The sequence below is a fragment of the Heterodontus francisci genome, chromosome 32 (genome assembly GCF_036365525.1).
Source record: "Heterodontus francisci isolate sHetFra1 chromosome 32, sHetFra1.hap1, whole genome shotgun sequence".
Lineage (NCBI taxonomy): Eukaryota > Metazoa > Chordata > Chondrichthyes > Heterodontiformes > Heterodontidae > Heterodontus > Heterodontus francisci.
This window is the reverse complement of record NC_090402.1, coordinates 57,297,484-57,321,019: the sequence shown is the minus strand read 5'-3', so window position 1 is coordinate 57,321,019 and position 23,536 is coordinate 57,297,484. Positions and strand designations below refer to the sequence as shown.

Below are 23,536 nucleotides of genomic sequence, written 5' to 3'. Positions count from 1 at the left end.
GAGACAAGGATCCAGTAACCGAGGCTGGGGAGCAGTGAGAGACAGAGTCCAGTAACCGCGGCTGGGGAGCAGTGAGAGACATAGTCCAGTAACGGAGGCTGCGGAGCAGTGAGAGACAGAGTCCAGTAACCGAGGCTGGGGAGCAGTGAGAGACAGATTGCAGTAACCGAGGCTGGGGAGCAGTGAGAGACAGAGTCCAGTAACCGAGGCTGGGGAGCAGTGAGAGACAGAGTCCAGTAACCGAGGCTGGGGAGCAGTGAGAGACAGAGTCCAGTAACCGAGGCTGGGGAGCAGTGAGAGACAGAGTCTACTAACCGAGGCTGCGGAGCAGTGAGAGACAGAGTCAAGTAACCGAGGCTGGGGAGCAGTGAGAGACAGAGTGCAGTAACCGAGGCTGGGGAGCAGTGAGAGACAGAGTCCAGTCACCGAGGCTGGGGAGCAGTGAGAGACAGAGTCCAGTAACCGAGGCTGGGGAGCAGTGAGAGTCAGAGACTAGTAACCGAGGCTGCGGAGCAGTGAGAGACAGAGTCAAGTAACCGAGGCTGGGGAGCAGTGAGAGACAGAGTGCAGTAACCGAGGCTGGGGAGCAGTGAGAGACAGAGTCCAGTAACCGAGGCTGGGGAGCAGTGAGAGACAGAGTGCAGTAACAGAGGCTGGGGAGCAGTGAGAGACAGAGTCCAGTAACCGAGGCTGGGGAGCAGTGAGAGACAGAGTCCAGTAACTGAGGCTGGGGAGCAGTGAGAGACAGAGTCAAGTAACCGAGGCTGGGGAGCAGTGAGAGACAGAGTCCAGTAACTGAGGCTGGGGAGCAGTGAGAGACAGATTCAAGTAACCGAGGCTGGGGAGCAGTGAGAGACAGAGTCCAGTAACCGAGGCAGGGGAGCAGTGAGAGACAGAGTCAAGTAACCGAGGCTGGGGAGCAGTGAGAGACAGAGTACAGTAACCGAGGCTGGGGAGCAGTGAGAGACAGAGTCCAGTAACGAGGCTGGGGAGCAGTGAGAGACAGAGTCCAGTAACCGAGGCTGGGGAGCAGTGAGAGACAGAGTCCAGTAACCGAGGCTGGGGAGCAGTGAGAGACAGAGTCCAGTAACCGAGGCTGGGGATCAGTGAGAGACAGATTTCAGTAACCGAGGCTGGGGAGCAGTGAGAGACGAGTCCAGTAACCGAGGCTGGGGAGCAGTGAGAGACAGAGTCAAGTAACCGAGGCTGGGGAGCAGTGAGAGACAGAGTCCAGTAACTGAGGCTGGGTAGCAGTGAGAGACAGAGTCCAGTAACCGAGGCTGGGGAGCAGTGAGAGACAGAGTCCAGTAACCGAGGTTGGGGAGCAGTGAGAGACAGAGTCAAGTAACCGCGGCTGGGGAGCAGTGAGAGACAGGGTCCAGTAACTGAGGCTGGGGAGCAGTGAGAGACAGAGTCAAGTAACTGAGGCTGGGGAGCAGTGAGAGACAGAGTCAAGTAACCGAGGCTGCGGGGCAGTGAGAGACAGAGTCCAGTAACTGAGGCTGGGGAGCAGTGAGAGACAGAGTCCAGTAACCGAGGCTGCGGAGCAGTGAGAGAATGAGTCCAGTAACCGAGGCTGGGAGCAGTGAGAGACAGAGTCCAGTAACCGAGGCTGGGGAGCAGTGAGAGACGGAGTCCAGTAGCCGAGGCTGGGGAGCAGTGAGAGACAGGGTCCAGTAACCGAGGCTGGGGAGCAGTGAGAGACAGAGTCCAGTCACCAAGGCTGGGGAGCAGTGAGAGACAAAGTCCAGTCACTGAGGCTGGGGAGCAGTGAGAGACAAGGATCCAGTAACCGAGGCTGGGGAGCAGTGAGAGACAGAGTCCAGTAACGGAGGCTGCGGAGCAGTGAGAGACAGAGTCCAGTAACCGAGGCTGGGGAGCAGTGAGAGACAGAGTGCAGTAACCGAGGCTGGGGAGCAGTGAGAGACAGAGTCCAGTAACCGAGGCTGGGGAGCAGTGAGAGACAGAGTCCAGTAACCGAGGCTGGGGAGCAGTGAGAGACAGAGTCCAGTAACCGAGGCTGGGGAGCAGTGAGAGACAGAGTCTACTAACCGAGGCTGCGGAGCAGTGAGAGACAGAGTCAAGTAACCGAGGCTGGGGAGCAGTGAGAGACAGAGTGCAGTAACCGAGGCTGGGGAGCAGTGAGAGACAGTGTCCAGTCACCGAGGCTGGGGAGCAGTGAGAGACAGAGTCCAGTAACCGAGGCTGGGGAGCAGTGAGAGTCAGAGTCTAGTAACCGAGGCTGCGGAGCAGTGAGAGACAGAGTCAAGTAACCGAGGCTGGGGAGCAGTGAGAGACAGAGTGCAGTAACCGAGGCTGGGGAGCAGTGAGAGACAGAGTCCAGTAACCGAGGCTGGGGAGCAGTGAGAGACAGAGTCCAGTAACTGAGGCTGGGGAGCAGTGAGAGACAGAGTCAAGTAACCGAGGCTGGGGAGCAGTGAGAGACAGAGTCCAGTAACTGAGGCTGGGGAGCAGTGAGAGACAGATTCAAGTAACCGAGGCTGGGGAGCAGTGAGAGACAGAGTCCAGTAACCGAGGCAGGGGAGCAGTGAGAGACAGAGTCCAGTAACCGAGGCTGGGGAGCAGTGAGAGAATGAGTCCAGTAACCGAGGCTGGGGAGCAGTGAGAGACAGATTTCAGTAACCGAGGCTGGGGAGCAGTGAGAGACGAGTCCAGTAACCGAGGCTGGGGAGCAGTGAGAGACAGAGTCTACTAACCGAGGCTGCGGAGCAGTGAGAGACAGAGTCAAGTAACCGAGGCTGGGGAGCAGTGAGAGACAGAGTGCAGTAACCGAGGCTGGGGAGCAGTGAGAGACAGAGTCCAGTCACTGAGGCTGGGGAGCAGTGAGAGACAGAGTCCAGTAACCGAGGCTGGGGAGCAGTGAGAGTCAGAGTCTAGTAACCGAGGCTGCGGAGCAGTGAGAGACAGAGTCAAGTAACCGAGGCTGGGGAGCAGTGAGAGACAGAATGCAGTAACCGAGGCTGGGGAGCAGTGAGAGACAGAGTCCAGTAACCGAGGCTGGGGAGCAGTGAGAGACAGAGTCCAGTAACTGAGGCTGGGGAGCAGTGAGAGACAGAGTCAAGTAACCGAGGCTGGGGAGCAGTGAGAGACAGAGTCCAGTAACTGAGGTTGGGGAGCAGTGAGAGACAGATTCAAGTAACCGAGGCTGGGGAGCAGTGAGAGACAGAGTCCAGTAACCGAGGCAGGGGAGCAGTGAGAGACAGAGTCCAGTAACTGAGGCTGGGGAGCAGTGAGAGAATGAGTCCAGTAACCGAGGCTGGGGAGCAGTGAGAGACAGATTTCAGTAACCGAGGCTGGGGAGCAGTGAGAGACGAGTCCAGTAACCGAGACTGGGGAGCAGTGAGAGACAGAGTCAAGTAACCGAGGCTGGGGAGCAGTGAGAGACAGAGTCCAGTAACTGAGGCTGGGTAGCAGTGAGAGACAGAGTCCAGTAACCGAGGCTGGGGAGCAGTGAGAGACAGAGTCCAGTAACCGAGGTTGGGGAGCAGTGAGAGACAGAGTCAAGTAACCGCGGCTGGGGAGCAGTGAGAGACAGGGTCCAGTAACTGAGGCTGGGGAGCAGTGAGAGACAGAGTCAAGTAACTGAGGCTGGGGAGCAGTGAGAGACAGAGTCAAGTAACCGAGGCTGGGGGGCAGTGAGAGACAGAGTCCAGTAACCGAGGCTGGGGAGCAGTGAGAGACAGAGTCCAGTAACCGAGGCTGCGGAGCAGTGAGAGAATGAGTCCAGTAACCGAGGCTGGGAGCAGTGAGAGACAGAGTGCAGTAACCGAGGCTGGGGAGCAGTGAGAGACAGAGTCCAGTAACCGAGGCTGGGGAGCAGTGAGAGACAGAGTCCAGTAACTGAGGCTGGGGAGCAGTGAGAGACAGAGTCAAGTAACCGAGGCTGGGGAGCAGTGAGAGACAGAGTCCAGTAACTGAGGCTGGGGAGCAGTGAGAGAATGAGTCCAGTAACCGAGGCTGGGGAGCAGTGAGAGACATATTTCAGTAACCGAGGCTGGGGAGCAGTGAGAGACGAGTCCAGTAACCGAGGCTGGGGAGCAGTGAGAGACAGAGTCAAGTAACCGAGGCTGGGGAGCAGTGAGAGACAGAGTCCAGTAACTGAGGCTGGGTAGCAGTGAGAGACAGAGTCCAGTAACCGAGGCTGGGGAGCAGTGAGAGACAGAGTCCAGTAACCGAGGTTGGGGAGCAGTGAGAGACAGAGTCAAGTAACCGCGGCTGGGGAGCAGTGAGAGACAGGGTCCAGTAACTGAGGCTGGGGAGCAGTGAGAGACAGAGTCAAGTAACTGAGGCTGGGGAGCAGTGAGAGACAGAGTCAAGTAACCGAGGCTGGGGGGCAGTGAGAGACAGAGTCCAGTAACCGAGGCTGGGGAGCAGTGAGAGAAAGAGTCCCGTAACCGAGGCTGCGGAGCAGTGAGAGAATGAGTCCAGTAACCGAGGCTGGGAGCAGTGAGAGACAGAGTCCAGTAACCGAGGCTGGGGAGCAGTGAGAGACAGAGTCCAGTAGCCGAGGCTGGGGAGCAGTGAGAGACAGGGTCCAGTAACCGAGGCTGGGGAGCAGTGAGAGACAGAGTCCAGTCACCAAGGCTGGGGAGCAGTGAGAGACAAAGTCCAGTAACTGAGGCTGGGGAGCAGTGAGAGACAAGGATCCAGTAACCGAAGCTGGGGAGCAGTGAGAGACAGAGTCCAGTAACCGCGGCTGGGGAGCAGTGAGAGACATCGTCCAGTAACCGAGGCTGCGGAGCAGTGAGAGACAGAGACCAGTAACCGAGGCTGCGGAGCAGTGAGAGACAGAGTCCAGTAACCGAGGCCGGGGAGCAGTGAGAGACAGAGTCCAGTAACCGAGGCTGGGGAGCAGTGAGAGACAGAGTCCAGTAACCGAGGCCGGGGAGCAGTGAGAGACAGAGTACAGTAACCGAGGCTGGGGAGCAGTGAGAGACAGAGTCCAGTAACCGAGGCTGGGGAGCAGTGAGAGACAGAGTCCAGTAACCGAGGCTGGGGAGCAGTGAGAGACAGAGTCCAGTAACCGAGGCTGCGGAGCAGTGAGAGACAGAGTCCAGTAACCGAGGCTGGGGAGCAGTGCGAGACAGAGTCCAGTAACCGAGGCTGGGGAGCAGTGAGAGACAGAGTCCAGTAACTGAGGCTGGGGAGCAGTGAGAGACAAGGATCCAGTAACCGAGGCTGGGGAGCAGTGAGAGACAGAGTCCAGTAACCGAGGCTGGGGAGCAGTGAGAGACAGAGTCCAGTAACCGAGGCTGGGGAGCAGTGAGAGACAGAGTCCAGTAACCGAGGCAGAGGAGCAGTGAGAGACAGAGTCCAGTAACCGAGGCTGGGGAGCAGTGAGAGACAGAGTCCAGTAACCGAGGCTGGGGAGCAGTGAGAGACAGAGTCCAGTAACCGAGGCAGAGGAGCAGTGAGAGACAGAGTCCAGTAACCGAGGCTGGGGAGCAGTGAGAGACAGAGTCCAGTAACCGAGGCTGGGGAGCAGTGAGAGACAGAGTCCAGTAACCGAGGCTGGGGAGCAGTGAGAGACAGAGTCCCGTCACCAAGTCTGGGGAGCAGTGAGAGACAAAGTCCAGTAACTGAGACTGGGGAGCAGTGAGAGACAAGGATCCAGTAACCGAGGCTGGGGAGCAGTGAGAGACAGAGTCCAGTAACCGCGGCTGGGGAGCAGTGAGAGACAGAGTCCAGTAACCGAGGCTGCGGAGCAGTGAGAGACAGAGTCCAGTAACCGAGGCTGCGGAGCAGTGAGAGACAGAGTCCAGTAACCGAGGCCGGGGAGCACTGAGAGACAGAGTCCAGTAACCGAGGCTGGGGAGCAGTGAGAGACAGAGTCCAGTAACCGAGTCCGGGGAGCAGTGAGAGACAGAGTACAGTAACCGAGGCTGGGGAGCAGTGAGAGACAGAGTCCAGTAACCGAGGCTGGGGAGCAGTGAGAGACAGAGTCCAGTAACCGAGGCTGGGGAGCAGTGAGAGACAGAGTCCAGTAACCGAGGCTGCGGACCAGTGAGAGACAGAGTCCAGTAACCGAGGCTGGGGAGCAGTGCGAGACAGAGTCCAGTAACTGAGGCTGGGGAGCAGTGAGAGACAGAGTCCAGTAACTGAGGCTGGGGAGCAGTGAGAGACAGAGTCCAGTAACCGAGGCTGGGGAGCAGTGAGAGGCAGGGTCCAGTAACCGAGGCTGGGGAGCAGTGAGAGACAGAGTCCAGTAACTGAGGCTGGGGAGCAGTGAGAGACAAGGATCCAGTAACCGAGGCTGGGGAGCAGTGAGAGACAGAGTCCAGTAACCGAGGCTGGGGAGCAGTGAGAGACAGAGTCCAGTAAACGAGGCTGGGGAGCAGTGAGAGACAGAGTCCAGTAACCGAGGCTGGGGAGCAGTGAGTGACAGAGTCCAGTAACCGAGGCAGAGTAGCAGTGAGAGACAGAGTCCAGTAACCGAGGCTGGGGAGCAGTGAGAGACAGAGTCCAGTAACCGAGGCTGGGGAGCAGTGAGAGACAGAGTCCAGTAACCGAGGCTGGGGAGCAGTGAGAGACAGAGTCCCGTCACCAAGTCTGGGGAGCAGTGAGAGACAGAGTCCAGTAACCGAGGCTGGGGAGCAGTGAGAGACAGAGTCCAGTAACCGAGGCTGGGGAGCAGTGAGAGACAGAGTCCAGTAACCGAGGCTGGGGAGCAGTGAGAGACAGGGTCCAGTAACCGAGGCTGGGGAGCAGTGAGAGACAGAGTCCAGTCACCAAGGCTGGGGAGCAGTGAGAGACAGAGTCCAGTAACCGAGGCTGGGGAGCAGTGAGAGACAGAGTCTAGTAACCGAGGCTGCGGAGCAGTGAGAGACAGAGTCCAGTAACTGATGCTGGGGAGCAGTGAGAGACATCGTCAAGTAACCGAGGCTGGGGAGCAGTGAGAGACAGAGTCCAGTAACCGAGGCTGGGGAGCAGTGAGAGACAGAGTCAAGTAACCGAGGCTGGGGAGCAGTGAGAGACAGGGTCCAGTAACTGAGGCTGGGGAGCAGTGAGAGACAGTCAAGTAACTGAGGCTGGGGAGCAGTGAGAGACAGAGTCAAGAAACCGAGGCTGGGGGGCAGTGAGAGACAGAGTCCAGTAACCGAGGCTGGGGAGCAGTGAGAGACAGAGTCCAGTAACCGAGGCTGCGGAGCAGTGAGAGAATGAGTCCAGTAACCGAGGCTGGGGAGCAGTGAGAGACAGAGTCCAGTAACCGAGGCTGGGGAGCAGTGAGAGACAGAGTCCAGTAACCGAGGCTGGGGAGCAGTGAGAGACAGAGTCCAGTAACCGAGGCTGGGGAGCAGTGAGAGACAGGGTCCAGTAACCGAGGCTGGGGAGCAGTGAGAGACAGAGTCCAGTCACCGAGGTCAGGAAGCAGTGAGACCTGGAGCACAGTAACCGAGGCATGTGTCCCCAGCAAATCAACCACTGACCAACGAGAAAAGTGCAGACAAAGACTATTATTATTATTATTGTAGATTTTATGCTGTCCATCAATATTGCTGAAGGGATGCATTATACTGTCTTATGCATCAGGTTCGGAGTAAAAACAACGGTTTGAAACAGTTCCAGTGACTTTTGTACATTTGGTACCGCATTCTGTATGGATCTAATTATTGTACCTTAACCACTGTTAAGACCCGGTGAGGAAGATGTCTCGGGTTCCCTCTCAGCCTTCACCTGGTCTTACCATAATAGGGTTTAATTTTAAACATACCATGTTTTTATCTCCCCCTTGGTGAATCATTGTTCACTGCTTTCCAATTATCAGGCAAAGAATGCAACAAAAATAGGTTTTCTTCGGTTTGAAGAAGAAAAGTTGAAATATATTAAACTTAAACTCTAATTCGGTTGATGCTTACGGATACATGACATGCCTACGCTAGCATGCATACGCGATACACATGTGCAAAAAGAGACGGAAAAGAGCAGAGGGAAAAAATCAAGTGGAAAAGTTTGAAGCAATATCTGAATAGTTTTTGTTACAGTTCTTCGAGCTCACTGTAGAGTCCTTGATTGTATGTAGATCTTGCTTTTCATTGAGGCCCAGTATTCTTCTTAAACCTTGTTCGCTGTAGGAGACTTTTCATTCTTAGGGTTCATGTGTCTTCAGTGGATTCAGAGGCTTGTGAGAAAGAGATTAGAGCAGACAGGAGAGATCGTCTCAGTCCAGGAGCAAACAATCTTTCTGAGTTCAAGCTCTCCGTGGCTAGTTCAAAAGACTGGAACAGTCAGTTAGTCATGTGACCAGATGATCTAACCAGTCCTGGCCCTTGTGGATTGTATCCTCCTTAGCAGACCTGGAACGTGCTTCCCCACCCCCCTCAGCATCCGTTGATCAACAAGCATTGTGTGTTGACTGTGTCAGGGAATGGTCCTTTGTCCTTCCAAGTACTGACTGTTAATATGCAAATATCTTTTCCAGCCACAGCTGATCTGTTTAACAAGTCACTTCTTCACTGCAACAACTGTTAAAAATTCATGTTCATGACAAAATTAATGTGCCTCATTCTTGGAAGGTGGGAGCTAGCATGACACCACCATTGATGTTAAACTCAACTGGCCTGTAGTTGTTAGGACTGTTCTTACACCTTTTCTTGAATGAGAATGTCATATCTGCCATTCTCCAATCCTCTGGTACCTCCCCCTATTTCAAGGGAAGATTGAAATATTATAGCAAGCCCTCCCATTATCTTGACCCCCCACTTCCTTTAGCAACCTGGGATGCAAGCCATCCGGACCAGGTGACCTATCTACCCTAAGCATATCCAGTCTTTTTAGTACCTTCCCACTCACAATTTTTACCCTATCCATTGCCTCTACTCTCTCCGCTTCTACCAGTATTTTGTAAGATTCCTCTTCTTCAGTAAACACCAATACAAAGTACTCATTAAGTATTCTAGCCTTGCCCTGTGCCTCTAAGCGGAGATTACCCTCTTTGTCTCCAATTGGCCGCACTTCACCTGTTATTATCTGCTTACTATTTACATATTAGTAGAAGACTTCTAGGTTCCCTTTTATGATAACTGTCAATCTATTCTCATACTTTATTTGCCAGTCTTATTTTCCTCTTCAGCTTCCCATTCAATTTACTGTATTTGGTCTGGTTCTTACTTGAAGAATTCACCTGAAATGCATCATGCACCCTCTCTTTGTGTCATCATAATCTCTATCACTATCATCACCCAAGGAGTCCTGTTTTTGGTTCCCCTACCTTTCGACGTTGTTCGAATGTACCTAGCCTGTACCTGAAGCGTCTCTTCCTTAAAGATAACTCATTGTTTCATTACAGTTTTTTTTCCTGTTAGTCTTAGAGGTGTCTCAGTTATTGAGGTATACAAGGTTATGACAGGCTTGGTTGAATTAGACAAGGAAAAACTATTCCCACGAACTGACAGTACAGGACTAGGGGACACAGATTGAAGGTTTTAGTCAGAGATGCAGGGGGAATGTGAGGAAGAAATCTTTTTACATAGTCAGTGGTAACGACCTGGAAACGGATACAATAAATGATTTCCAAAGGAAATTGGATGGGTACTTGAAGGAAATAAATTTGCAGAGCTACAGGGATCGAGCGGGGGAGTGAAAATGACTGGATTGCTCTGTGAAGAGCCGGCATGGACTCGATGGGCTGAATAGATTCCTTCTATGCAGTAAATGGCTCTAAGGCTCTTTGGTTCCATTTTTGTCTTGGCGAGATCCCTTCTTATCGCACTGAAGTTCGCCCTTTGCCAATCTACACATTCTACCTTATTTTGTTCCTTGCTTTTCTGCATAACATCTAAACCTTATGATATGATGATCACTCTTACCCAAGTGCTCCCCCAGACGCTTGGTCCACTTGGCCCATCTCATTCCCCAGCACCAAATTCAGCAATGTCTCCTTTCTAATTAGGCTAAAAACCTACTGATCAAGGAATTTCTTAGAATATCTTAGAATGCCCACATGCCATGAATGAATTTTTTAAAATGGTGTCGGGGGTAACATACTAGCATAGATAGAAGATTGGCTGGCTGGCGGAAAACAGAAAGTATGCATAAATGGGTCCTTTTCTGACTGGCAGGATGTGACGAGTGGAGTCCCGCAAGGGTCTGTGCTGGAGCCTCAACATTTTACAATTTATATCAATGACTTAGATGAGGGGAGCAATGGCTTGGCAGCTAAATTTGCAGATGATACAAAGATAGGTAGGGAAGTATGTTGTGAAGAGGTCATAAGGAGGTTGCAAACCGATATAGATAGGTTGAGTGAGCGGGCAAAAATCTGGCAGATGAGTATAATGTGGGAAAATGTGAAGTTGTTCACTTTGGCAGGAGAATAAAAAAAAAGAGTATTACCTAAATGGAGAATGACTGCAGAACTCTGAGGTGTGGAGGGATCTAGGTGATCTAGTGCATGAGTCTCAAAAAGTTAGTATGCAGGTACAGCAAGTAATAAATAAGGCTAATGGAATGCTATCCTTTATAATGAGAGGAATTGAAAATAAAAGTAAGGATGTTATGCTTCAGTTATACAGGGTATTGGTGAGACCACATCTCAAATACCGTGTGCAGTTTTGGTCTCCTTATTTAAGGAAGGATATGAATGCTTTGGAGGCGGTTCAGAGGAGGTTTACTCAATTGATACCTGGAATGAGTGGGTTGTCTTATGAGGAAAGGTTAGACAGACTGGGCTTGTTTTCACTGGAATTTAGAAGAGTGAGGGGAGACTTGATTTAAGTTTATAAGATCCTGAACGGTCTTGACAAGGTGGATGTGGAAAGGATGTTTCCTCTTGTGGGGAGTACAGAATTGTTTTAAAATTAGGGGTTGCTCTTTTGGATAGAGATGAGGAGAAATTTTTCTCTTGGAGGGTTGTACGACTTTGGACAGAAAGTGGTGGAGGCGAGGTCATTGAATATTTTTAAGGTGGAGGTAGATAGATTCTTGTTAGGCGAGGGAATCAAAGGTTATCAGGGGTAGATGGGAGCATGAAATTCGAGACACAAACAGATCGGCCATGATCTTATAGAATGGCAGAGCAGACTAGAGGGGCTGAATGGCCTACTTCTGCTCCTAATTTGTATGTAATTTTTATGTTCGTATGTAAGTATGAGGAGCTCATGGTCTTCTTCGACACTAAGAATGAAACCATCTGATTAGCTGCCTCTGTCGTGTACCTCCCTTCCACTAGCCCACCAGGCCAAATGTCTTTGAATGCTGTCCACTGCATTAGCTCTGAACTCACATCTTTCTCCAGTTTCTCTCCTATCTCCCCTCATGCCTGCTCTGAGTTCATCTTGTCCATGAGACCCATCTCCTATTCCCTTGATCCTATTCCCACTAAACTGCTGATCACCCAACTTTTCCTCCTGGTCCCCATGTTAACCAATATTACAAACAGTTCTCTCTCTAAAGGTGTTGTCGCTCTCTCCTTTAAATCTGTCACCAGCATCCTCTCCACAAAAAAAACCCTTCACCTCACCGCACCATCTCCAACCTCCTTTTCCTCTTTAAAGTCTTTGAATGTGTTGTCACCTGCCAAATCCATTCCCATCTTTCCTGGAATTCCATGTTTGAATCTCTCCAATCAGGTTTCTGTTCCTGCCACAGTACCAAAACAGCTCTTAATAAAATCACAAAACACATCCTCTGACAAAGGTAAACTTTCCCTCCTCGTCCTTCTCGACCTGTCTGCAGCCTCTGACATAGTTGACCACACCATCCTCCTCCAACACCTCTCCCCTCTCATCCAGCTGGGTGGGACTGCTCTCACCTGGTTCCATTCTTATCTATCTAATCATGGTCAGAGTATCACCTGCAATGGTTTCTCTTCCTGCTCCTGTACTGTTACCTCTGGTGTCCCCAAGGATCTATCTTTGGCCCCTCCTATTTCTCATCTACATGCTGCTCCTCGCTGACATCATCCAAAAGCACAACGTTAGATTTCACATGTATGTTTACAACACTCAGCTCTACCTCACCACCACCTCTCTCGACTCCTGCACTGTTGATAAATTATCAGACTACTGATCTGACATCCCGTACTGGATTAACAGACATTTCTTCAAATTAAATATTGGGAAGACTAAAGACGTTATTTTCATTCCCCGCTCCAAACTCCTAGCTACCGACTCCATTCCTCTCCTTGGCAACAGTTTGAGATTAAGTCAGTCTATTCACAACCTTGGTGTCACGTTTGACCCTGAAATGAGCTTACAACCTCATATTCGTGCCGTCACTAAGATCACCAATTTCCATCTCCATAATGTCACCCAGCTTTGTCCCTGTCTCAGCTCATCTGCTGCTGAAACCCTCATTCATATCTTTGTTACATACAGACTTGACTATTCCAACGCACTCCTGACTGGTCTCCCATATGTCTACTTTCCATAAAATTGAAGTTACCCAAAACCCATGTCTTAACTCGCACCAAGTCCCATTCCCCATCACTTAGTACATTGGCAAAGTCTTGATTTTAAAATTCTTTTCCTTGTTTTCAAATCCCTCCACAGTCTTGCCACTCCCTATGTCTGTAATCTCCTCCAGACCCACACCCATCCTAGATATCTGTGCTCCTCGAATTCTGGCCTCTTGTGCATCCCTGATTTTAATTGCTCCATCATTGGTGACCTCTCCTTCTGTTGCCTGGGCCCCAAGCTCTGGAATACTCTTCCTACACCTCTCCACCTCCTTCCTCCTTTAAGACACACTCCTTAAAATGTACAACTTTGACCAAGCTTTTGGTATTTGACCTAATATCTGCCTCTGTGGCTCGGTGCCATACTTTGTTTTATAATGCTCCTGTGAAGCACCTTGGGAAGTTTTATTACGTTAAACAAACTGTGTAAATATAAGTTGTTGTTGCTGTTGTTCAGGTTGACAGGACAGGAGACACCATGGTTCCGTGAGGGAGGGGTGGAGACCCTCAAGGAACGCCCTCTGAAGGGAATGGGAGCAGGTGGTCAGGGAGGTCAATGCAAGAGGTCTGACCCCGAGGACATGGCAGCAGTGCCAGAAGCAGTTTAATGAGCTCACACGGGTGGTCAATGTCAGTGAATTCATCTCCACATGGCATCTCCTACCCTCAATATCACCAAACTCTCACACTGCTCAATGTACCACACCCCCATCACTCACCCATTGGCAGTCCCTAACACTCAGGACTCTCACCTAACATTCACGTACTCTACCTCACCCTCACACACTTTCCACACGCATCTGTCTCACACGCATCTCTCGCTGCATCCACATACTTCCAGCTATCCAGCTATGGCAGACACATCACCCAAACACAGTGCAACACAATCGCTGAGATTCTGCCCTCTCTCTTGCAGGGCAAGGTAGCCCATAATCACAGGGAGCAGCAGTGAACCAGTGGGAGTAGCAGGTAAACCTTCATCCCCTGAGCTTGAGGGAGGAGATGGTTCTCTGCATCATAGGCCTGGTTGTGACAGAGCCCGTAGCATTCGACATCACCGAGAGCATTCAGAATGACATTATGCTCCTATCTTATGCCCCTTCATAACTCCCACCTTTTTTTATTCATTCATGGAAGTGGGCGTCATTGGTTATGCCAGCATTTATTGCCCATCCCTAATTGCCCTTGAGAAGGTGGTTGTGAGCTGCCTTCTTGAACCGCTGCAGTCCATGTGAGGTAGGTACACACACAGTGCTGTTAGGAAGGGAGTTCCAGGATTTTCAGCAAGCGACAGTGAAGGAACGGCGATATAGTTCCAAGTCAGGATGGTGTGTGACTTGCAGGGGAACTTGCATGTGGTGATGTTCCCATGCATCTGCTGCTCTTGTCCTTCGAGGTGGTAGAGGTCGCGGGTTTGGAAGGTGCTGTCTAAGGAACCTTGGTGCGTTGCTGTAGTGCATCTTGTAGATGGTACACACTGCTGCCACTGTGAGTCGGTGGTGGAGGGAGTGAATGTTTGTTGATGGGGTGCCAATCAAGCGGGCTGCTTTGTCCTGGATGGTGTCGAGCTTCTTGAGTGTTGTTGGAGCTGCACCCATCCAGGCAAGTGGAGAGTATTCCATCATACTTCTGACTTGTGCCTTGTAGATGGTGGACAGGCTTTGGGGAGTCAGGAGGTGAGTTACTCGCCGCAGGATTCCTAGCCTCTCACCTGCTCTTGTAGCTACGGTATTTATATGGCTACTCCAGTTCAGTTTCTGGTCAATGGTAGCCCCTAGGATGTTGATAGTGGGGGATTCAGCGATGGTAATGCCATTGAATGTCAAGGGGAGATGGTTAGATTCTCTTTTGTTGGAGATGGCCATTGCCTGGCACTTGTGTGGCGCAAATGTTACTTGCCACTTATCAGCTCAAGCCTGGACATTGTCCAGGTCTTGCTGCATTTCTACACAGACTACTTCAGTATTTGAAGAGTCGCAAATGGTGCTGAACATTGTGCAATCATCAGCGAACATCCCCACTTCTGACCTTATGATTGAAGGAAGGTCATTGATGAAGCAGCTGAAGATGGTTGGGCGGAGGACAGTACCTTGAGGAACTCCTGCAGTGACGTCCTGGAGCTCAGATGATTGACCTCCAACAACCACAGCCATCTTCCTTTGCGCCAGGTATGACTCTAACCAGCAGAGAGTTTTTTCCCCTGATTCCCATTGACCCCAGTTTTGCTAGGGCTCCTTGATGCCATACTCCGTCAAATGCTGACTTGATGTCAAGGGCAGTCACTCTCACTCTCACCTCACCTCTTGAGTTCACCTCTTTTCTCCATGTTTGAACCAAGGCTGTAATGAGGTCAGGTGCTGTGTGGCCCTGGCAGAACCCAAACTGAGCGTCGCTGAGCAGGTTATTACTAAGCAAGTGCTGCTTGATGGCACTGTTAATGACACCTTCCATCACTTTGCTGATGATTGAGAGTAGACTGATGTGGTGGTAATTGGTCGGGTTGGACTTGTCCTGCTTTTTGTGAACAGGACATCCCTGGGCAATTTTTCACATTGCCGGGTAGATACCAGCTATACTGGAACAGCTCCCCCTCATGCTGCTGTCTGAGTTGACGTCCAAGCTGCAGACGGTGGGACCATGGACCTCCTGCTTTCCATCCCACCACCAATCCCTCACCCCAACCCTCCCCTTCTGATTTTATACTTTCTCATGTTAAACCAGGAGATAGAGAGAGACAGAGCAGCACAGCACTGATGGTGAAGCCCTGTCACTTGGTCTGATACTCGCAGCCACAAGCTCAAATACTTACAGTGTGTGTACCTTATAGGCCAGTATAGAATTGGAATCTGCACGATGTGTTCCCCAAAACAAGTGGGCTGCAGACAGACCAGGGGAAAGGATATCTCATGAACCAGCTACCAGAGGGTGAAGTTGCAAACAAGTTATGTTATACAGGACTCAGGTGAGAACTTTGATTGGACAGCATACAGGAGAACACAGAAGGGCAAACACACTGAGATGCTTTGTGCATTACCAGGCCTATCAGACAGTCTGTTGTCACTTTCAAGGAGCATGGGGGTTCTGGTTCCAACATGGCACAGGGCATTGCAGAGCTTGAAACCCATTCTTTCCCCTGTAGAAGTGATCACTAATTCCATGACAGCAATAGAGGCTCCAGGTCATGATAGAGGAGGTGGCACATCTCTGTGACCTTATTGAATCAGAGTCACCTCAAACACTGCTCCTTGGTTAGGTGTCGTTAGGAAAAGTGCTCTTGGAAAACCCAGGAAGGGTTAGGCAGAGCCCCCTCCTCCTCCCTCTTTGCAGAGCTTCCCCTCTCTGTAGCTTCTGCTCCATTTGTTGGCCATGTTGCAGACCCGGATGCATTGTAATTACAGTCCCCAACCTTGTCCAGAGTTGGGTCAATAAATCCTCTGGCCTCCCTGAATGTTTGTTGCAGTTCACAACACAACCTCCAGAAAACCATCCACAGTACCTCCACTAACTTTACAATAGCAGAAGTCAAAAGCCTCTCACCTGCAATTTGGATGCCTGGTCCTTTTAAATAATGCCTCAGGGGGTTCCTCGTGCTACTGAACACATGTTTAGCTGAGAGAGACTTACACAGGCGGTCAGTGGACATGCATGGAGCAGGTTTCAAAGCTGCTGGAATGGATGTTTGATGTCACATTCAGACCCTCCTCACACTACCATTTCATACAGGGTACACCCAGGCGAGTGCCCTGTCCAGCATGGGCACTGTGCAGGCCATGCCAGAAATGGACAGCAGCATGGATTCCGCAGCACCAGCACCAGTGACTTGACTGAGCCTGAAATCATGGCCAGAGAGAGATACATTGGGAAAGAAATTCACTTTAAAAAGAACAAGTGGCAAGAATATTGAAAACAGACAGGGGAATGGGGCTAATTGGAGGGATTTTCACACAAGAATGAGTATATTAAAATTGTGACATTGCCAAACCATGAGCCAATGTCGGTCAGTGAGCACAGGGGTGATGGGTGAACTGGACTTAGTGTGAATTAAAATATGGGCAGCACAGTTTTGGATGAGCTGAAGTTTAAGGAGGTTTGTAACTGGGAGGGTGGCCAGGAAAACATTGGAATAGTCAAGTCTGGATTTAACAAAGGCACAGATGAGGGTTTATGCAGCAGATGAGCTGATGGAGGGGTAGAGAAGGACAATATTGTGGAGGTGGTGGTAGACAAGATTGATGATGAAGCATATCTGGGGTTGGAACTTAGCTTAAGATCAATGGAACTTTCAGAGGTTGTGAACAGTCTGGTTCAGTCTCAGACATTGGCCAGGGAGTGAGATAGAATCAGTGGATAGGGAACAGAATTTGTGATGGAAACCAGCGACAATGGATATCATTTTCCCAAAATTCAAATGACAAGAACGGCAATACTGTGGAACATGATTTGCAGATCTAATAGCTGGATACAGAGACTTACCAGGAACAATAACATCAGAAAGGAGTGCTAAGTAAATGACAAGAAAAATACAACAGTTATTCATTATTTATAGAATTAACAGCTGGATAGAGAGAGAGAGAGACTTACCAGGGATACCAACAATTGCGAGAATGGGATAGTAAATTGTTTGAATTGTCAAAAGGGCAAAATAGATCCTCCATCTTAATGATAGTTGATCATAATTTGCAGAGAGATAGTCAAACGCCCAGGAGAAACTCCTGCCCATTGTTGTAACTTTCCAATCGATTGTTCCTGCATTCTGACCCATTGTTGTAACATTCCAATCTATTGTTCTCAGATTCTGACCCATTGTTGTAAAATTTCAATCAATTGTTCTCAAATTTCGATCTATCCTCTCCCTCTCTCTGGAACTGCTGATCCCTGTTAGTGCTGGAGGTGATGCTCTCACTGACACTCTGGGATAACATCTTGAAAGGAGTCCCATATTAATAGAGGAGGAAAAACCTCTAGTGACACAATTAGGGTCCATTGAGACAGATATTAATTACACTCAGTGAACAAACAGGTTCAGTTAACCCCTTTCAATCCAAACTCTTATTCTACCACAATAAAGTATATATGAACATATGAATTAGGAGCAGGAGGAGGCCAATTGGCCTTTGGAGCCTGCTCCACCATTCAATAAGTTCATGGCTGAACTGATTACTCCACATTTCCACCTACACCTGATAACCTTCCACCCCCAACCCCCCCCTGCTTATCAAGAATCTATCTACCTCTGCCTTAAAAATATTCCAAGACTCTTCTTCCACCACCTTTTGAGGAAGAGAATTCCAAAGACTCACAACCCTCTGAGAGTAAAAATTTCTCCTCATCTCCGTCTTAAATGGGTGACCCTTTATTTATAAACAGTGACCCTAGTTCTAGATTCTCCCACAAGGGGAAACATCCTTTCCACATCAACCCTGTCAAGAACCCTCAGGATCTTATATGTTTCAATCAAGTCACGTCTTACTCTTCTAAATTCCAGTGGATATAAGCCTAGCCTGTCCAATTGTTCCTCATTAGACAGCGCACCCATTCCAAGTATAAGTCCAGTAAACCTTCTCTTTACCGCTTCCAAAGCATTTACATCCTTCCTTAAATAAGGAGACCAGTACTGTACATAGTACTCCAGATGTGGTCTCACCAATACCCTGTATAGCTGAAGCATAACCTTCCTACTTTTGTTTTCAATTCTACTCACGATAAATGATAACTTTATATTAGCTCTCCTAATTACGTGCTGTACCTGCATACTGACCTTTTGCGATTCATGCACTGTAACACCCAGATCTCTCTGCATCTCAGAGCTCTGCAATCTCTCACCATTTAGATAATATGCTTTTTTATTCTTCCTGCCAAACTGGACAATTTCACACTTTCCCACATTATATTCCATTTGCCAGGTCTTCACCCACTCACTTAACCTATCTATATCCCTTTGTAACCCCATTATGTCCTCTTCACAAGTTACTTTCCTACCTATCTTTGTGTCATCAGCAAATGTAGCAACCATACCTTCGGTCCCTTCATCTAAGTCATTTATATAAATTGTAAAAGGTTGAGGCCCAGCACTGATCCCTGTGGCGCTCCACTCGTTACATCTTGCCAACCAGAAAATGACCCATTTATGCCTACTCTCTGTTTCCTGTTAGCTAGCCAAACTTCTATCCATGCCAATATGTTACCCCCTACACTATGAGCTTTTATTTTCTGCAATAACCTTTGATATGGGCAAAGACCTGGCCAATGGAGTATAATGTGGGAAAGTGCAAAAGTGTCCACTTCAGCAGGAAGAATATAAAGGAAGCATATTATCTTAATGGTGAGAGATTTCAGAGCTCTGTGATGCAGAGGGATCTGGGTGTCCTAGTGCATGAATCGCAAAAGGTTAGTATGCAGGTACGGCACAGAATTAGGAAAGCTAATAGAAATGCGTTCTGGAAATCTAAGTACAATACATCCACCGGTTCCCCTTTATCCACAGCACATGTAACTCCCTCAAAGAACTCCAATAAATTGGTTAAACATGATTTCCCTTTCACAAAACCATGTTGACTCTGCCAGATAACCTTGATTTTCTTCTAAATTCCCTGCTATACTGTCTTTAATAATAGCTTCTAACATTTTCCCGAAGACAGATGTTAAGCTAACTGGCCTGTAGTTTCCTGCTTTCTATTTCCCTCCCTTTTTGAATAAAGGAGTTAAATTCACTATTTTCCAATCTAATGGCACTTTCCCTGATTCTAGGGAATTTTGGAAAATTAAAACCAATGCATCAACGATCTCACTAGCCACTTCTTTTAACACTCTAGGGATGAAGTCCATCAGGACTTGTCAGCCCACAGCTCTAACAATTTGTTCAGTACCACTTCCCTGGTGATTGTAACTTACTTGAGTTCCTCCCTCCCTTCCATTTCCTGACTTACAGCTAATACTGAGGTGTTACTTGTATCCTCAATAGTGAAGACTGATGCAAAATATCTGTTCAATTCATCTGCCCTCTACTTATTATCCATTATTAATTCCCCAGACTCACTTTCTATAGGACCAAGGCTCATTTTGTTAGCTCTTTTCTTTTTAAAATATGTATAGAAATTCTTACTATCTGTTTTTATATATCTAGCTAGCTTTCTCTTGTACTCTAATTTTACCTTCCTTATCAATCTTTGAGTCATTCTTTGCTGTTTTTTATATTCTGTCCAATCTTCTGACCTGCCTCCCATCTTTGCGCAATTATAGGCTTTTTCTTTAAGTTTGATACTATCTTTAACTGTTTTAGTTAACCACGGATAGTGGGTCCCACCCTTGGAATTTTTCTTTTTCGTTGAAATGTATCTATTCTGTGTATTCTGAAATATCCCCTTAAATGTCTGCCACTGCATCTCTGTTGACCTATCCTTTAACCTATTTTGCCAATTCACTTTAGCTAGTTCGCTTTCATGCCCTCGTAATTGCCCTTATTAAAGTTTAAAATACTAGTCTTGGACCCACTTTTATCTCCCGCAAACTGAATGCAAAATTCAATCATATTATGATTTCTGCTACCTCGGGGTGCCTTAACTATGAGGTCATTAATTAATCCTATCTTGTTGCACAATACCAGGTCTAGTATAGCTTGCTCTCTGGTTGGCTCCAGAACGTATTGTTCCAAGAAATTATCCCAAAAACATTCTATGTACTCCTCGTCTAGGCTACCTCTGCCGATCTGCTTTTTCCAGTTTATATGTAGGTTAAAATCCCCCATAACTATCGCTGTACCTTTCTGACAAGCTGCCGTTAAATCTAGAACATTTACCTGGTCTGGATGGGACATATGAGGGTTGCTAAGGGAAGGAAAGGTAGAAATAGCAGAAACACTGGCCAAAATCTTTCAAATCTCCATGGATATGGGAGTGGTACCAGAGGAGAGGAGGTTTATCATAATAAAATGTGTTTAAAAAAAGAGATTGATAAACCTTGCAAATACAGGCCAGTCAGCCTAACGTCAGTGATAGAGGAAATTCTCGAGGCCATATTCCAGGTTGCTTTGGAAATCATGGATTAATAACATGCTTGAGTTTATTTGATGAGATAACAGAGAGGATTGATGAGGGTAATGCGATTGATGTGCTGTACATGGACTTCCAAAATGCATTTGATAAAGTGCCACACAACAGGTTTGTCGGCAAAGTTAGACCTCATGGAATAAAAGGGACAGTAGCAACATGGATGCAAAATTGGCTGAGTCACAGGAAATAGAAAGTAGTGGTGAATGTTGTTTTTGGATTGGAAGAAGGTATACCTGGTTTCCCAGGGGTTGGTGTTACGACCCCTTCTTTTCTTGATGGATATTAATGATGTATACTTGGGTGCACAGGGCATAACTTTGTAGATGACCAGAAACTTGGAAGTATTGTGTCATGTGAGGAGAATAGTGACAAAATTCAAAATGACATAGACAGGCTGGTGGAATGCGCAGACACATGACAGAAGAAATTTAACGCAGAGAAATGTGAAGAGATTCATTTTGGTGGGCAGAATGAGGAGAGGCAATATAAAGTAAAGTGTACAATTCTAAAGCAGGTGCAGGAGCAGAGGGACCATGTAGTTCTTCTTGGCCTCCTTGTCTCGAGAGACAATGGGTAAGCACTTGGAGGTGGTCAGTGGTTTGTGAAGCAACGCCTGGAGTGGCTATAAAGGGCAATTCTAGAGTGACAGACTCTTCCACAGGTGCTGCAGATAAAATTGGTTGTCGGGGCTGTTACACAGTTGGCTCTCTCCTTGCACTTCTGTCTTTATTCCTGCCAACTGCTAAGTCTCTTCGACTTGCCACTCTTTAGCTCCGCCTTTATGGCTGTCCGCCAGCTCTGGCAATCACTGGCAACTGACTCCCATGACTTGTGATCAATGTCACAGGACTTCATGTCGCGTTTGCAGACATCTTTAAAGTGGCGACATGGACGGCCGGTGGGTCTGGTACCAGTGACGAGCTCGCTGTACAATGTGCCCTTGGGGATCCTGCCATCTTCCATGCGGCTCACATGGCCAAGCCATCTCAAGCGCCGTTGGCTTAGTAGGGTGTATTTGCTGGGGATGTTGGCTGCCTCGAGAACTTCTGTGTTGGAGATACGGTCCTGCCACCTGATGCCAAGTATTCTCCGGAGGCAGCGAGGATGGAATGAATTGAGACGTCGCTCTTGGCTGACGTACGTTGTCCAGGCCTCGCTGCCGTAGAGCAAGGTACTGAGGACACAGGCTTGATACACTCGGACTTTTGTGTTCCGTGTCAGTGCACCATTTTCCCACACTCTCTTGGCCAGTCTGGACATAGCAGTGGAAGCCTTTCCCATCCTTCTTCTGATGACTTGAAAGCATGTGAGAGCAGCAGGGAGAAGAAAATCCCAAAGAGTGTGGGTGCGAGAACACAGCCCTGTTTCACGCCACTCAGGATAGGAAAGGGATCTGATGAGGCGCCGCTATGCTGAATTGTGCCTTTCATATTGTCATGGAATGAGGTGATGATACTTCGTAGCTTTGGTGGACATCCAATCTTTTCCAGTAGTCTGAAGAGACCACATCTGCTGACACGGTCAAAGGCTTCGGTGAGATCAATGAAAGCAACGTAGAGGGGCATCTGTTGTTCACGGCATTTCTCCTGCAGCTGGCGAAGGGAGAACAGCAGGTTGGCTTCCCTATAGTTAAGTATCTTAGCTTATGGCTTTGTACTAACAGCTATTGTGTGAAAGGTTTCGCGAACCAAGAGGGAAATCAGGGCAAGGAAGAGGGCAAACCAAAAGTGGGGGAAGCAATTTGCAGAGTGGAACCCAGAGGTGGGAGGAACTTTGGTTCCACTTGTAACTAACAGTAACTCATTGAAATTGCACTGATCACCAATAGTAAAACTGTTAACACAAACCTCCTCATAACTATCACGAATGCAATAATTCACTGATTGTTTATATGTGTTTGGTAGTACTAGGTGCAACAGCCCAATATCCTACCTGTAACTAGTAGTGATAGTGATGGCGGTGCCCAGGGCGGTTGTTGCGTAAGGCTGGGAGAGGAATTCACCGCAGAGAGAGGGTGAACGGCTGGCAATCCGGGAAAGGAATGCTGATGAAGACCCTGCCAGTGGTGGCCAAGCTTGGCCAACTGGACAGGAAGGCCACATGGCTGTGTTCAGGGAGCCCGTCCACTGCGGCGATCAGGAAGAAGAGCAGCCACATGGTCCCGGCAGCAGCTCCTGCTCACTTGACAAATCCGCGCTGTTTTCACACAAACCTTCCCCACAACTCCGGCTCGGCTCCCGGCTCCCCCATCCCGATCCCGATCCCGATCCCAGTAGTAGTACACCATTGTAAAAGGGACAATATGGGAGGTGATGCAATGTTTTATTACCTGCATCCCCTCCCCCCCCTCCCAGCTCACCCACCCCCTCGCATCCCCTTCCTCCCACCCCCCTCGCACCCCCTTCCCCCCACCCCCCTCGCATCCCCTTCCTCCCACCCCCCTCGCACCCCCTTCCCCCCACCCCCCTCACACCCCCTTCCCCCACCCCCCTCGCACCCCCCTCCCCCCACCCGCCTCGCACTCCCCTCCCCCCACCCCCCTTGCACCCCCTTCCCAGCTCCCCCCTTGCACCATCTTCCCCTCGCACCCACTTCCGCTGCACCCCTCCCCCCTACCCTCTGCAGCCCCCCTCCCAGTTCCCCCCACATCCCCTTCCCTCCACCTCCTCCCACCGGCATCCACCTACCCCTGTGTAGGGGCCCCAACAACCCCACAGCCTTGTGGGCATCTCGGGAGAGACCAAGGCTAAGGGAGTAAACCCGAACAGAAAATCCGGCGCGGAACCCCGAAGGCGGTCATGTGTCACCTCTGGCATGTTTCCAGCAGTTCCTGCAGCCATACAGGTGCCAAACGTCGTGCTCTGCACTCCTTTGGACCCCACCAGGAAGGCCGAGAGGGGGGTTTTGACGCTTGGGCAACTCACAACCTCCATACATCCGCCCAGGCATGCGTCATGGAGAGGTCACTCCATAGTTGCCTCACAGCGACTGAAACAACACGGAAGGCAGCAGTTACAGGTTATAAGTCCAGCTCAATTGGCGTAGTGATTGGGCACCACGGGTTGCCTTTGTC

At 49.4% G+C, this 23,536-nt stretch overlaps 1 pseudogene; it reads right to left on the bottom strand.

Moving 5' to 3' along the window:
* The window catches only part of LOC137347487 (probable G-protein coupled receptor 139), a 109,241-nt pseudogene extending 86,621 nt beyond the window's left edge, over positions 1-22,620 (bottom strand).
* Positions 22,621-23,536: the final 916 nt, after the last annotated feature.